This window comes from Hemiscyllium ocellatum, chromosome 39 (genome assembly GCF_020745735.1).
Source record: "Hemiscyllium ocellatum isolate sHemOce1 chromosome 39, sHemOce1.pat.X.cur, whole genome shotgun sequence".
NCBI lineage: Eukaryota > Metazoa > Chordata > Chondrichthyes > Orectolobiformes > Hemiscylliidae > Hemiscyllium > Hemiscyllium ocellatum.
Window position 1 is genome coordinate 3,297,931 of NC_083439.1, and position 14,309 is coordinate 3,312,239.

The following is a 14,309-nucleotide window of genomic DNA, read 5'->3' on the forward strand; positions in this document are numbered from 1 at the left end:
GCAATAGTTAAACTCCCTCCTGCACCATCTGCCACTCGACAACTGCGCTGCCTCACTCATCACTCTCATACAACTCAAGATTTTTTTAAAAATCTACTGGACTCAACTTGTACATGTTTGTAAATAAATCCAGCTGCGATATTTGAATGTGAAAAACAATGGCATGAGGATTTCTGGCAAATTGGCTGTAGGGAGATTTCAGATCACTGCTGGGCTATCCCACTGCCTGGGAAACTGTGCTGATCAATAATCAGCAAAACTGGGGAACAGCTTCCTCTCCGAGGGGACTTTTAAACTATACATTCCCAAGCACATTCACTACCATCAAACACACAGACAGGTATAAACACGCATTCATAGGCATACTCACACACACTTACATAGAGAACATGTGTACACACACTCTCAGACAGGTATATACACTCACTCACTTAGACATGTACACACACACACACTCAGACAGGTATACACGCTCACTCACTCAGACATGTACACACACACACACACACACACTCACTCAGACATGTACACACACACACACACACACACACACGGACAGTCCCGGTGCTATTGTGTGGCCTGTATTAAACCAGTTGAGCTACAGGGAATGCTGCAGGTTGCTGTTATCCGAGTATGGAGTCTCTCCCTCTATCTTCAGGGTCAGGGCTCAGTACCTTGCATTTTTGGAGGGGAGGTTACTAACTGGAATGTCACTGGCCCTGGGCATGATCCTGGGAGTTGAAAATTAAGACATTCCCCAATTATTGCAACGTGTGAAATGTACCAGAGAAATTAACACTGAATTTCTTTGCAACAACACGGAATTCTGAAAATCTGGAAAAAATGTCTGAGCTGAGGATGTGATGGTCGGGAATGGGAGCTGGGAATATGGAGCTGGGTATAGGGTCTGTGCTCAGGGTATGGGATGCGGGAATGTGCGAACTGGGGTGTGGGATGGTGGGGGGTGGTCTGGGAGCTGGGAATATTAGGGTTTTGGGAAGTGGGAGCTGGGATTATCTGGGATTTGCAGTCTTGGAGCTGGAAATGTCAGGACGTGGAATCTGGGAGCTGGGAATGTCAGGTGTGGGATCTGGGGTCTGGGAATGTCAGGGTGTGGGATTTGGGAGCTGGGAATGTCAAGGTGTGGAGTCTGGAAACTGGGAATGTCAGGGTGTGGAGTCTGGAAACTGGGAATGTCAGGGTGTCTGGTGTGGAAGCTTGGAATGTCAGGGCATCTGGTCTGGCAGTTGGTAATATCAAGGTGTGGGGTCTGGGAGTTGGGAATATCAGGGTGTGGGAATTGGGACTGGGAATATCAGGGTGTGGAGCCTAGGAGCTGGGAAGTGGGGATTTGGGTTCTGGGGGCTGGGAATGTCAGGGTATGGGGTTTGGGAGCTGGGTAGTGGGTGTTTGGAGTCTGAGAATTGGGAATGTGGGAGTTTGGAGTTTGTGGTGATGGGGACTAGGGGAATGGATTGAGAAATGAAATTCAAGAACGTGACTGGGACAGTATCAAGGGAAGACCTGAGGACAGAATCTGCTTTAATGTCGATTCTTTCTTTGTTCTGATGCTGTGGGCCCCACTGGAAAGGCCAGTCCTTATTGCCCATCCCGAAACAGCCATGAGAAGATACTGGTCGGCCATCCTCTTCAACCACTGCTGCCCAGAGTGCACTCACAGTGCTGTTAGCAAAGGAGTTCCCTGGGCTAGCACCCACCCCAGTGAGGGAATATTTCCAAGTCAGGATGGTGTGTGGTTGGAGGGTGATGTTCCTATGTACAGGCAAATGGAGTGAGTTCAGTTTAGGAACATCGTCAGGATGGGTGACTCTCTGACTCTATCTGCAGCCCATTTCCTTCTAGATTGTGGAGGTGACAGTTGGAAAGGTGCTGTTGGAGGACTTTGCTGAATGTCTGCAATGCATTGTGTAGATGGTACCCACAATTGCCTCCATAAACCGATGGTGGATGTTGTGCCAATCAAGTGGCTGCTTTGTCCTAGGTGGTGTCAAACCTCTTGAGTATTGTTGCAGCTGCACCCTTCCAGACAAACAGAGTATTCCATCAGACCCCCCTGACCAGTGCCTGTATGTGATGGGCAGGCTTTAGGGAAACAGACAGTAAGTTATTTGCTGCAGGATTTCCTGTTTCTGACTATCCCTTACTGACACCTACATGATTACTAAAAATAAACTTGTATTTATTCATGCAACAAGTTACTGTGGCAAGAAATTTCTAACGTATCCAATTGTCCTTCATTTGCTCACAAAGAAGTTTATTATTCCCCCCATTTTTCCAATCGCATCGATTAGACATCCACATTGTTGAGAATGGAGGTGAATTAATTAAGGTGTGAGGATGATTGAAGGAAATGATAGGGTAAACGGAGACTAACTGTTTGGGACTCCTGAACTATACAGCTACCCTTTAACGTAGAGCATGGCCATCCAGAGTCAACACTAGGAAACACTTCCTCACACCAAATCCTGATTTTTTTATCCCAAAAAACTGAAGCTGGAAATTAATTGAAAATTTCAAAGCAGAGCTTGATAGATTTGCATTGGCAAGGACTTTCAGTGTGATAGAACCGAATTAGTCAAATGGAGTTAACAGACAGACCAACCAGGATTTAACTGGGTGATGGGAATACTCCAGGGGCTGAACAGCATCTTCTCCTTTCACTGACACATGGGGTTCTACCGGGGCCCATGCTGAGCACAGCCCACCCTCCTGGAGCTGCCGTGGGTTAGGAGCTGGCAGTGAAAGGCTCAGTTGTTCCCTGTTCTCCTTCCCAGAAAGGTCACTCAGGCCAATTACAGTTCCCACGTTGCATCAGCTGGGACCAGGAACTCAGCCAGATCTGCACCAGCCTGAGCTTTATCTGATAGACCCAGAGTTACCAGGGGCACTCCAAACCAACCCCCAAGGGGATCAATGTTTGGAGGACTGAGTTCTCCCGTGTCCTGGCCATTAGTTAGCCCTCAGCAAATACCTCAACCAAATGACATGTCCGGAAGTGCATCAGTGTTTGTGGCAGCTTGCTGTGTACATAACAACAGCTGTGCCTCTCGCAGTGAGTGACAGTGACTGTAATTCAAAGAATACATTATTGGCTTTATCGCGATTTGGGACATTCTGAGGTCTGGAAAGGTGACAGTGAAATGCAATTCTTTCTTAGATTTTTGTAGTTAAACATAGTAAGAATTGTCAAATAATAAACAATTTACATTTATGTGGAAATTTAATGTAGTATTATAATCCAGTGCAAATATCACAATGGAATATAGTGAATAAGAAAAATAGTACTCACTGAAACAGGGAAGGGGAACGATACACTGATGCACAGACCCAAGTAATTCCTCATCACAGAGCTTGCTTTTCAATAGCAGGCTTTCCACAAGGAGTGGGATAAACATAATATTTCCTGGCTCCCAGGTTCCACCCTCAATATTCAATGCTTGCAGGGAACTTTTAAAAGTCAGAATCAATCCCTATGATGTGCTGGTGCGTTAACACATTTCGTAGCTTAGAAGGGATTTTTTTGTAAATGCATTTCCTTCATCATGAATCAGAGTGCAGGAGACATTTACCTGAAGGTATCGGGGAATTTGAGACCTGTTTTAGCTACGAGACTGGGGAAGCTGCTCACTTCGTTCAAAATCATCGGGAACTTTAAAGGAAGTGAATGATGAGGAGCTGTGTCTAGCAGCAGGAGGGTCAGTAACCAGTGGGACTCCGATTTGAAGTGATTGTAAAATGGAAACATTAGGGTTGGAGATTCTGTGCCTGAAAAGCCTGAGATTCAATCATAATTTTTGAAGGAATTTGGAGATGTACACTGGGTTGGAGGAAGCAAAAGCCACACTGCCCATCGACTCATTAACTGATGCACAGGAATGTTAAATATGGGTGTACAAAACCAGGTGGCCAACTTGAGACTGACCATTTTACAAAGTCACAAAAAGTTCAAATTAGCACCCACATCCTTGAAGTTTTCCAGCAATATGTTTGCAGCAACGGTAAAATGTGACTAACTTTCAACAAAAAAACAAATGAAGATGTTTTCTTCTCAGTTTCAAGAAATGATGATGTTGCATATGATCAATGGCCATGATGTGAATTCTGTTTATGAAGCCAATGCAACTGGGAACGATGTGAACCCTGTGGTTTTCCCAAGGTTCTGGGCTGCAGGTAGCCTCTGCTCGAAATGCTTGCAGTCTCTGTGGTCTGATTGCTTCTAATCAAAATACAAAACAGAAGCATTGAGCACCCTTATGTTTAGGGAATTAAACTCACCAGAGGTACAACATCTCGGGTGAAGCAAAGCGAGACTATTATTCAATACACTCTCCTAATAGATGGAAGATAATTACAAAAGATAATGGCAATAATTTGACTTTAGGCAATAATATCTTTAATAAAAATGGTCCTGCAGAGAGGTATAAACAGACAGCTGAAGAGTGTTCTATCACATTGGCTAAGTCAGAATTATTTGGACTGAATGTTTGACATGGACAGGACAATCTCCTTCAGACCAGAACATGGTCAGCAGCACCAACCCCGTGCAAAACCCAGCAACATGTGGCACTTCTTTACACCTCCTCCAGTTTCTGTCGGCCTGTCTATCTGTCTATCTGTCTATCTATCTATCTATCTGTCTGTCTATCTGTCTATCTGTCTATCTATCTGTCTATCTGTCTGTCTGTCTGTCTGTCTATCTATCTGTCTATCTGTCTGTCTATCTGTCTATCTATCTGTCTATCTGTCTATCTGTCTGTCTGTCTGTCTGTCTGTCCATCTGTCTATCTGTCTATCTATCTGTCTATCTGTCTGTCTGTCTGTCTATCTATCTGTCTATCTGTCTATCTGTCTGTCTGTCTGTCTATCTATCTGTCTATCTGTTTGTCTATTTCTTCCTTTCTTTCACTCTCTCGTACATAAAGGAATTACCGTTCCTCCAGGATTGTGCTGTCCTCTCCAGGAATTAGAGATTCGTCTCCAAGACACTGTTTTGAGCAAAAAAAAAGTCACTGGAAGATATCGCACAGGGTTATTAAAATAAATTGCGTGGGATTTGTTCCCTCAATTTTTCTGAACAATTTTGTTTATTAGTTTAGTACATATTGAAAGGGAAAGGAAAAGCTATCTAACTGGTTTGGGTATTGGAGGTGGGAGTTCCTGTTGTGAAACCTGCAGGAATATGTCCAGTCAGAGTGTGCATATCTTATTAGTTTCCTCCCTTGGATATTTAAGATGTCTGAGGTTAGGAGTGTTCTTATTGGAATGTCATTCTCATATACTATTATACACAACACCGATCAATGGTGAATTGTAACCATATCTCACATTAGTTGCATGTGTGATGTGATCGAGTTAAATATAAAGCGATTGGTTGGAATGAGACTCAGTATCTTGGGAAGTGACAAAGACACTTGATTTGCAATGCTGCCTCATGGTGTTCATGGCAACAACAAAGCCTCCTAATGGGACAGTTAATGACACAGGATTAACTCAACAAGACCGACTGCCCTGAGGTGGTCTGGAACACTGTCGCTATGTTTTGCTGCTAAAATGATGGACATCAGTTTAAACTGTTCTGTCCTTTTAAGGTCACTGTTGAAGCATTTGCTATTGGAAAGCGTTAAAACTGGGACATGCGTGACTCCCGATGTCAACTATTGGTCAATTGCTTTGAGGAAAGACCAGTTTTTAGGGCAGAATAATTATTACTGTGGTCACTTTGAAGTCTCAACATGGTAGTGACTTGTGCATGAGTAAAACACAGATAATTGAAAGCAGAATAATATTTTAATATAAATTGCTTTATAAACTCATCACACTGTAATTATGTCCTCTTACATATGGTTCCACCAAGACACTTCCCTTGGATGGGAGAGCATAATTACAGTGTGACCTGTTTACAGAGTAAGATCCCTTTATAAATATATACATGTAGAATAGAAAAGATTGACAAGGTAAGTATGGCAAAGTAAAATATTTAATATATTAATATACAGCAGTAATTACCTGTATAACATTTTACCTTTTTTTCTTTAATTGGGGGACACTCAAACAACACCGAGAGCAAAATTGAAAAGGGTCAAAGGTAAAGTGGATTGAAAAGTTGTGTTTAGCAAATTTCAGCTCAAAGATTATAGAAAGGCAGAGCAAGAAATAGAGTTTTAAGATATCCAGGAATGGAGAGGATTTTAGGTGTAGGGGTGGAGAAAGACCTTATTTCGCTCCTTTTGGGCCTATCCATTGTATTTCCTGCAGACTCGCATAAGGCAAAACTTTTCAATATTCTTACATTCTGTGCAAGGAAGAATATCTTGCTAGGCTGGATATCAGAAACCCCCCCAGGCCTGTCGGGTTGGTGGGAAATTGTTATGAAGCATATTCCCCTGGATTTTCTCATAAATACGGTACACCACAAAACTGAGAATTTTTATGAGACATGGCAGCCCTTTTTGAAATCTGGACACAGATTTATCTGCCACACTAACAAGGGCTTTTATATAACCGTAACGATTGTGTTTCATGAGTCCAATATCCAGGGAGGAGGAACTGTGAATGTATGAGTGTTTTGTTTGGCTGGGCTGAGTTATTACTATTTATTTGTTTGTTGTTAGGTATTTATTTAGTTAGTTAAATAACCAGTTTAGGTTTTTTTTTAATTTTATACTTCTCTATATATGTTTATACATTCGTATAGGAGGGTGGGTTGGGGAATTTCTTTTTATTATTTGGGTTTAGTTTTGTACTGTTTTTGTACTGTTTTGAATTGCATTGTTTTGTATTTGTTGTAATATTTAAAAATCTATTTTCTCTTAATAAAAATATATTATTAAAAAAATCCAGGAATTGAAGAGAAAGGTAGTGTAACATAGAAATATTTTAAGAAGAGGGAAGAAGGGAGGAGAAATTGTACATGAGGAAATTTAGAGAGGACAACAATTGCATGTATAACATGACGGGAAAGCAACACAAGGTTTACTGACTTTAATGAGCTCAGCTAGCTGTATTTGTTCATCTGGTTCAATCAGGGAGCCCTGGCTGACAATTATACACAGGAGTGTATACTCTGAGGGAACGAAATCAGTGTAGAGCACTCTCCACATGGAAATTAAGGGTGGTTTGGTGTCAGATACCAGCCTCTGTGCAGTTATTTCTGGGTACAACTTCAATCCTGGTTTCTTAAGAGAAGCAGCTGGTTCAATTCCCACTTAGTAAAAAATTTGGGTCTAAACTTGATGGGGTGAAATTGGTTGAGAAAGATTCACCTCGATTGACTCAATACATTTCAATTAGAAAATGGCTGCCTGAGTGAAGTCTTAATTAAACTGGTGTTGTAATAGACAGCGAAGAAGGTTACAATGGGACTTGACCAGATGGGCCAATGGGCTGAGGAGTGGCAGATGGAGTTTAATTTAGATAAATGTGAGGTGCTGCATTTTGGAAAGGCAAATCAGAGCAGGACTTATACATTTGATGGTAAGGTCCTGGAGAGTGTTGCTGAATAAAGAGACTTCGGAGTGCACCTCGAAAATGGAGTCGCAGGTAGATAGGATAGTGAGGAAGGCGTTTGGTATGCTTTCCTTTATTGGTCAGAGTATTGAGTACAGAAGTTGAGAGGACATGTTGCGGTTGTACAGGACATTGGTTAGACCACTGTTGGAATATTGCGTGCAATTCTGGTCTCCTTCCTATCGGAAAGATGTCGTGAAACCTGAAAGGGTTCAGAAAAAATTTACAAGGATGTTGCCAGGGTTGGAGGATTTGAGCTACAGGGAGAGGCTGAACAGGCTGGGGCTGTTTTCCCTGGAGCGTCGGAGGCTGAGGGGTGACCCTTTAGAGGTTTATAAAATCAGACGCGGCAAAGATAGGGTGAATAGACAAGGTTTATTCCCAGGGTAGGGGATGTTCAAAACTAGAGGAGGGAAAGATTTAAAATGGACCTAACGGGCAACTTTTTCACACAGAGGATGGTATGTGTATGGAATGAGCTGCTAGAGGAAAGTACAACTACAGCATTTAAAAGGCATCTGGATGGGTATATGAATAGGAAGGGTTTAGAAGGACATGGGCCAAGTGCTGGCAGATGGGATTAGATTAGGTTAGGGTATCTGGTCAGCATGGATGTGTTGGACTGAATGATCTGTTTCCATGCTGTATAATTCTATGACTTCTATGAATTTAAATACCTGGAAGTTTTTCATGAAGATCTAAGGACTATCTATGTGCCAAGGCCACCTTGCATGTTGACCAGGAAGCAAATCCATGATTCCACAAGGCCCACCCAGTGCCGTTTGCCTTACGGGCAGAAGTAGAGGCAGAAACCACAAGCCTGGAAAGTGAAGGAATGATCAAACCAGTCCAGTATGTGGAATGGGCAGCACTGTTCACACTGACTGTGAAGCCCAACATGTGGGTTGGCCTTTGTGGGGAATTTATACAAATGGTAAACTGTTTACCACAGCTGGATAAATACCCAATCCCTTGCACAGAGGATGTATACAGCGAACTGGCAGGGGGCTGTCCTTCATGAAGCTGGAGATGAGTCACATTGACTTGTGATTGTGATTAGATGAGGATTCCCTGAAATATGCTCCAATTAATAACAATAGGGTTTGTGTCAAATATATAAGACTGCCATTTAGGGCATCGTCAGCCTGTGCAATCTTTCAGCAGATGATGGAGAACATTTTACAAGGTCTACACCAGGTCACTATTTATCTGGACGAGTCAACCAGCCCGGGTTATACCCACCTGAGGCTAAAGTGAGGGTGATCAAAGATGCTCCAGCTCTCACATCTGTACTGGAGCTCAGGTCTTTCCTTGGATCAGTGAATTATTATGGAAAGTTCATGCAGAACCTGGCCTCCATCCTGGCACCTTTACCTTAACTCCTAAAAAAGGGCCAGCCTTGGAAGTGGTCATGTGGCCAAGCCATTACTTTCTGGGAATTGAAGAAACAGCTATCATCCTCTAAAGTGTTGACACACTATGATCCAAGGCGTCCTGTTCCTTGGATGCTGCCTGACCTGCTGTGCTTTAACCAGCAACACATTTTCAACTGTGATCTCCAGCATCTGCAGACCTCATTTTTTACCCAGAGATCTGCAAGGGGTAATATTAACTCATAGGTGATCCAATGGAGAGGAACGCTCTACAGCATATGCAAATAGGACTTTGGCTAATGCAAAATGTAAATGCATCCAGATAGAGAAGGAAGGTTTGGCGGTCACATTTGGAGTCAGGAAGTTCCACCAATACCTTTTGTGGATGTAAATTTGTAATAATAATGGACCACAAACCACAGCTAGGTCTACTTCAGAGGACAAGGCAGTGTTGGCCATAGCGTCAGGCTGCAATTAGTGTTGGGCATTTAATTACAAGTTGGAACACCATCCAGGAGGCCAAGTAGCCAATACAGATGCATTGAGCTGCCTCCCACTGGCAGATACACCACTGGGGATACTCCCACTGGAAGAGTCTGTAATGGTTTTAAATTTTCTGGACACACTTCCAATCACAGCTGACAGTTTCGGACTTTGGAAGCAGAACGATCTGGTCCTGGCTAAACTGAAACAGCTGGTGGTGATGGGGGAAGCGAAAGGACCATCACAACCAGAAGTGAAACCTTGCTGGAGCCTGAGAGACCAGATCACAGTAAACGGGAGTGAGAGAGGTTCTGTTCACTCTGAGAGCTGGCTCTGAGGGGGCTGGATCGTTGTCAAGGACTCTCTGTGTGTAAATGAAGGGGAGTTCGTGATAGGGTACCGACCTCGGTGGAATTATTTTGAGGAAGAGATTGGAAATACAGGTAAAAGAGCGTTTGTCTTCAGCTTTTTCATGTGCCCTGTCTAAGTGAAGGAAGCAGGAGTTTATCCAGATATGGTCAGTTTGCAGAACTGTAACCAGCTTAAACTTTAAGATGATTGAAAATGATCAAACGTTGTAATTGACAGAACAATGGGAGAAAAGTAAGAATTTAATCTGAAGACTGGTGAGGTAGTGAGACTGAAGGTGGGAAGATGGGCAGGGTCATTCCAGACTAGAGGAGATTGAGAGTTAAATTGGTAAGAAATTATAGCACTGACGTTGACAAAGACATGAAGTCAATTTCCAATCCTGTAAAAACACAGACTCCAAAATGTCATACTGACACTTTAAAGGTTTGTGTGTTAATTCTGCAGTCAGTGATTTGAAAGGTGAGATCCTCATTCCTCCATCAAATAGGGAAATCAAGAGAGAAGCTGCAAACAAAATCATCGAGAGTAAACAGCTGGGATATCAACATTTCAAAAGAGAAAATGCAGCAAATATTCCAACTGCAGATCCTTTACTGGGAACTAAAGGAGTGAACCTTTCAGATTTGGAAGTAACTGGTTCAGCATTCCCAATTTTTGACGTTGTGTCTCTCTGGGTAAAAGAATTGGTCAAAGGTGAGGCTTGTCACTGTTGGATGTTACAGGTAGAATTCCCTTGAAGTGCAGATCCTGCCTGTAACTAGGTTACATTTGCAGTTTGTGCACAGCTACTGCTGCTATAAACGAGACATTGTGTGACTTGTTTGCTGTTCCACCAGATGGTGTTCCCTTCAGTGCTGAATCTCACCCAATGTGTTTACTCCTCCTCCTGAAAAGCACTTGTTTTCAATTAACACAATCCTCCAACTTGTCACTGAACACAAATCTCCACTTGCTGTCTTCATTTCCTTTGACCTTTCTCTCCTTCCCCTTTCTCCTTTTTAAAGACTAAGTCTTTGACATGGCTTCACAAGTGTTGGCTAGTGTTGCCAAACCGCCAGGATTACCCTTAAAATTAAAGATAAATCTCTAGGATGGTATCTGTTAGCATAGAAAACACTGCAAGAAAATCACAGGAGAAAGAAAAATTAGTCATGTTTTTCTTTCAATTTTCTTTGAACACCTTTGTTGATTAGTTATAAACATTTAGGGATGTAGGGAGAAAAGACTGAGAGACAGTCAATAGTTCTCCAATCACTTCAAACAGTGTCTGTTAACTTTCTAATTGGTTGTAGCCAAGAGTGACTGTGAGGATCAGCCTATTGGGCAGGAGAATGAGCAGGAGGCAGAAGGCCATTGGCCATGAATTGGTGATTGAAGTGCTCCCTGTGATCACCTGATGAGCTTTCATCTGTGACGTAACACAGCCAGTGTGGGAAGACTTCTGCACTGCAGGAGATGCCCTTAATGCATATGACATCTATACACACAAACTCTCCAGCAAGAGTTACAGGGACAGTATTTCCAACCAGGGATCCCTAACTTTCTAATTAGGAGCTTTCAGTGTCAGTCTTTTCCTGAGTGGAACTCAAAGAGGGGTCCAAAACATAACCAACGTCACAAAGCAGATCCTCTGGTCGTTATTCCATTGCAGTTTGTGGGAGCTTCCTGTGTTAAAATTAGCTGCTGAAGGCTTCCTGAATTACAGCATTAACCATACTTCAAATGTATTTCATTTGGAACATCCTGAGGTTATCAAACAGCCCAAACAAATTCATGCCTGTGTCTTGTTTCTTTGAATTATCAATGACTGAAATATAGTCAATGGTTTTATTGCTAATGGGAGTGAAATCACTTTGCAACATTAGATAAAATGTCTGGAAGAAACAATTTGTTGTCTGTATAAAAATAACACATCGAGGTATTTTATATTTCTTCTTCATGACAATCATCAATTAGTGAAGTGGCCATCATTCAGAAAATGACATCTCCAAACAGGAATTACAAATTGTGATGATGCTGAATGGGATATGGGTATCATGGTGGCTCAGTGGTTAGCACTGCTGCCTCACAGCACCAGGGACATGGGTTCGATTCCAGCCTCAGGTCACTGCCTGTGTGGAGTTTGCACATTTTCCCTGCGTCTGCGTGGGTTTCCTCCGGGTGCTCCAGTTTCCTCCCACAGTCCAAATCTGCCCAGGTTAGGGTGGATTGGTCCTGGTGTAGAATAATGTGCAAGGTGAGGGAGATGGGTCAGGATGGTATGCTGTTCAGAAGGACAGTGCAGACCTGATGGGCTGAATAGCCTCTTGCTGTAGAGACCTTTTGATTTTATGAAAGTCTACAGAAGGCCAGTCTTGCAGATGGCCTGCCATCACTATAGACAGCTGGAGACAATGTGTTGCTGTGATTACTGGCCTTTTCCAGTGCTGTCTGGTTCTAGTCATGAACTGAAACTTTGAGTGAGAGGTAGGAATTTCCTGGTGCATTGCTTTAGTTTTCACTATGCTAATCAGAAGACTAAAGGTCTTACACAGATTGAAGGACAAACACAGGCTGTGAACCAGCACGGTCAGTGGCAAGTAGGAATTTCCAATACTCAGCCTGGAGAGTTTGGCCTTTACGTAGAGCTCTCAGTTAGAACAGCTTCCTGCACACCTCATTTCAGATTTCATCGAATGGCCAAGCTATTGTGATGGATTCCTCAGGACAAATAGTTTTCTCTATTACCTTCCAAAGCCCCAGAAGAGCAAGAAATCAGAGCAGAGTTGACTTGTGTAATCATACATACTTTTTTTGATGCATTGTGAAAATTTCCTTCACAGTAATTTGCAGCAGTTACCTCGCGATTGTTGACGGGTGATTGGCTTGTCTCTCTTCCCTTCTTAAAAAAATGGTGTATCATTTGCCATTTTCCAAATTGGAGAAGGACCATTCTCAAATCTGAGGAATTTTGGGAAATCCCAGTCTCTTGTAGAGCACCACGGTGTAGCTCACCTGGTTCTGGAAATGTATGGGATTTTAGCTCCATACTTTTCTCCAAAACCTTTGCTCTGTTGATATTAATTTCTTCAATTTCCTCATTTTTTTTCAGCCAGAGGTTGTCAACTATTTCTGGAATGAAACTTATTTTGTGAAGACAGACATAGTTTGTCAATGCTCTCTGCCATTTCCACATCGCCTGTGAACATTTCTCCATCTCTGTCCCTCACAGCTGACAGGGACAGAAGCAGTGCTCAGGCCGGTGAGCGTGGTGCTGAGCTCCATATCTGTCTAATGGCATTTCTCCTGGAGCTGTAAGCCCTCGATCTAGTCTGGAGCTGTCCTGAGTATCTGGGAGCAGATCCTGAAACATGCAGTAATGTGGGAGTGAATGGGTTTGCTCAGCTACACCACAGGGTGTTCAATAGAAAATCCTGGCTATTGTTAGGACTGGACCGACCTTTGGAAGGGTATCAGGGGGCAATCATCTGCCCCTGATGTGGGGCAGGTACAGGGCAGAGTGACTCCATTACAATAAACTTACTGATTTGCTGCCAAATGATCAAGTTGGACAACACTGGATTGAATCAGGCTGTTGCCATGCAGGGTTCCTGTACATGTTTCACCATAGCAACCACAATGACATGGATTTCACTGTACTGGATGTAATTAAAATAAACTAGTCAGATTAACATTCTCACCACGGAGCACTGGTTAATGCTGCTCTGTTAGCACAACGGTTATGAGATTGAAATTACTGTGGGGACAGATATTCCAAAGTTTCTCAGTTTTTTTTGCTCTGAAACCTATTTTCAAAAAGTAGAGTTCAGATTGGAATCCTCCTGCTCTGCTGGAGGCCATTCAGCCCATTGTGACTCTCTGATAGAGCTGTCAGTCTCCAGGGTTCCTGCTTCCAATCCAAAGATCAAAAACTGCCAGAAATGTCACTCTCCAATTGCAGATAATGACAATCTTATTTCTGTAATACCTTTCCAGTAATAAAAATGACCCAAAGTGCTTCACAGCAGTACTCACCTTCCGAGAAAACCTGCTGAATTTCACACAGCAGTTTACTGAGAAACAGCATGGGAGGCCATTCACCCCATTATGCTTGTGATAGCTCTTTGAAGACATCCTATCTTTTGCCCTATCCTTGCAGCCCTAGAAATGTTTCCTGTTCAAATATCTATCCAAAGTCCTCACTGGATCTGTCTCCACTAGCCCTTTAGGAAGTGTGTCCCAAATCATCTTCCCTCCAAACCTCTTACCTTCTAGGAATCCAGTAAACATCCTCTGCACCCTCTCCAAGACCTTGATGCCCTTCCTAAAGAGTTAAGATATATCAGAAAGGGCAGTGTAAAGACCCCTGAGGGGCCACTGTGTACATGCCTGAAAAACGTCCCTTAAAAACAACTACTGCCTCATTTATGAGAATTTTATTCTATTTATGAAGAATTAGTTTTGCTCGATAGAACTTCAAAAAAAACAACAGCCCGTTTTGTGTAACTGTCAGTTTAAATCCACATTAATTACAGTGTTTGGAGCTCCTGTAGGTCTCCCCTCCCCCTCTTTGAC

The 14,309-nt window shown here is 42.7% G+C and overlaps 1 protein-coding gene across 2 annotated transcripts in view; it reads left to right on the forward strand.

Moving 5' to 3' along the window:
* rasgrf1 (Ras protein specific guanine nucleotide releasing factor 1) overlaps nucleotides 1-14,309 on the forward strand; it is a 92,899-nt gene that overhangs the window by 1,663 nt on the left and 76,927 nt on the right. Inside the window, exon 1 of one of the 2 annotated variants that reach the window (XM_060853337.1) lies at nucleotides 9,718-9,826. The exons of the other annotated variant lie outside the window; for it this stretch is intronic. The gene's annotated coding sequence lies outside the window, so the exon portion shown is untranslated. Of the gene's footprint in view, nucleotides 1-9,717; nucleotides 9,827-14,309 lie in introns of those variants that run through there. 2 annotated transcript variants of the gene reach the window in all.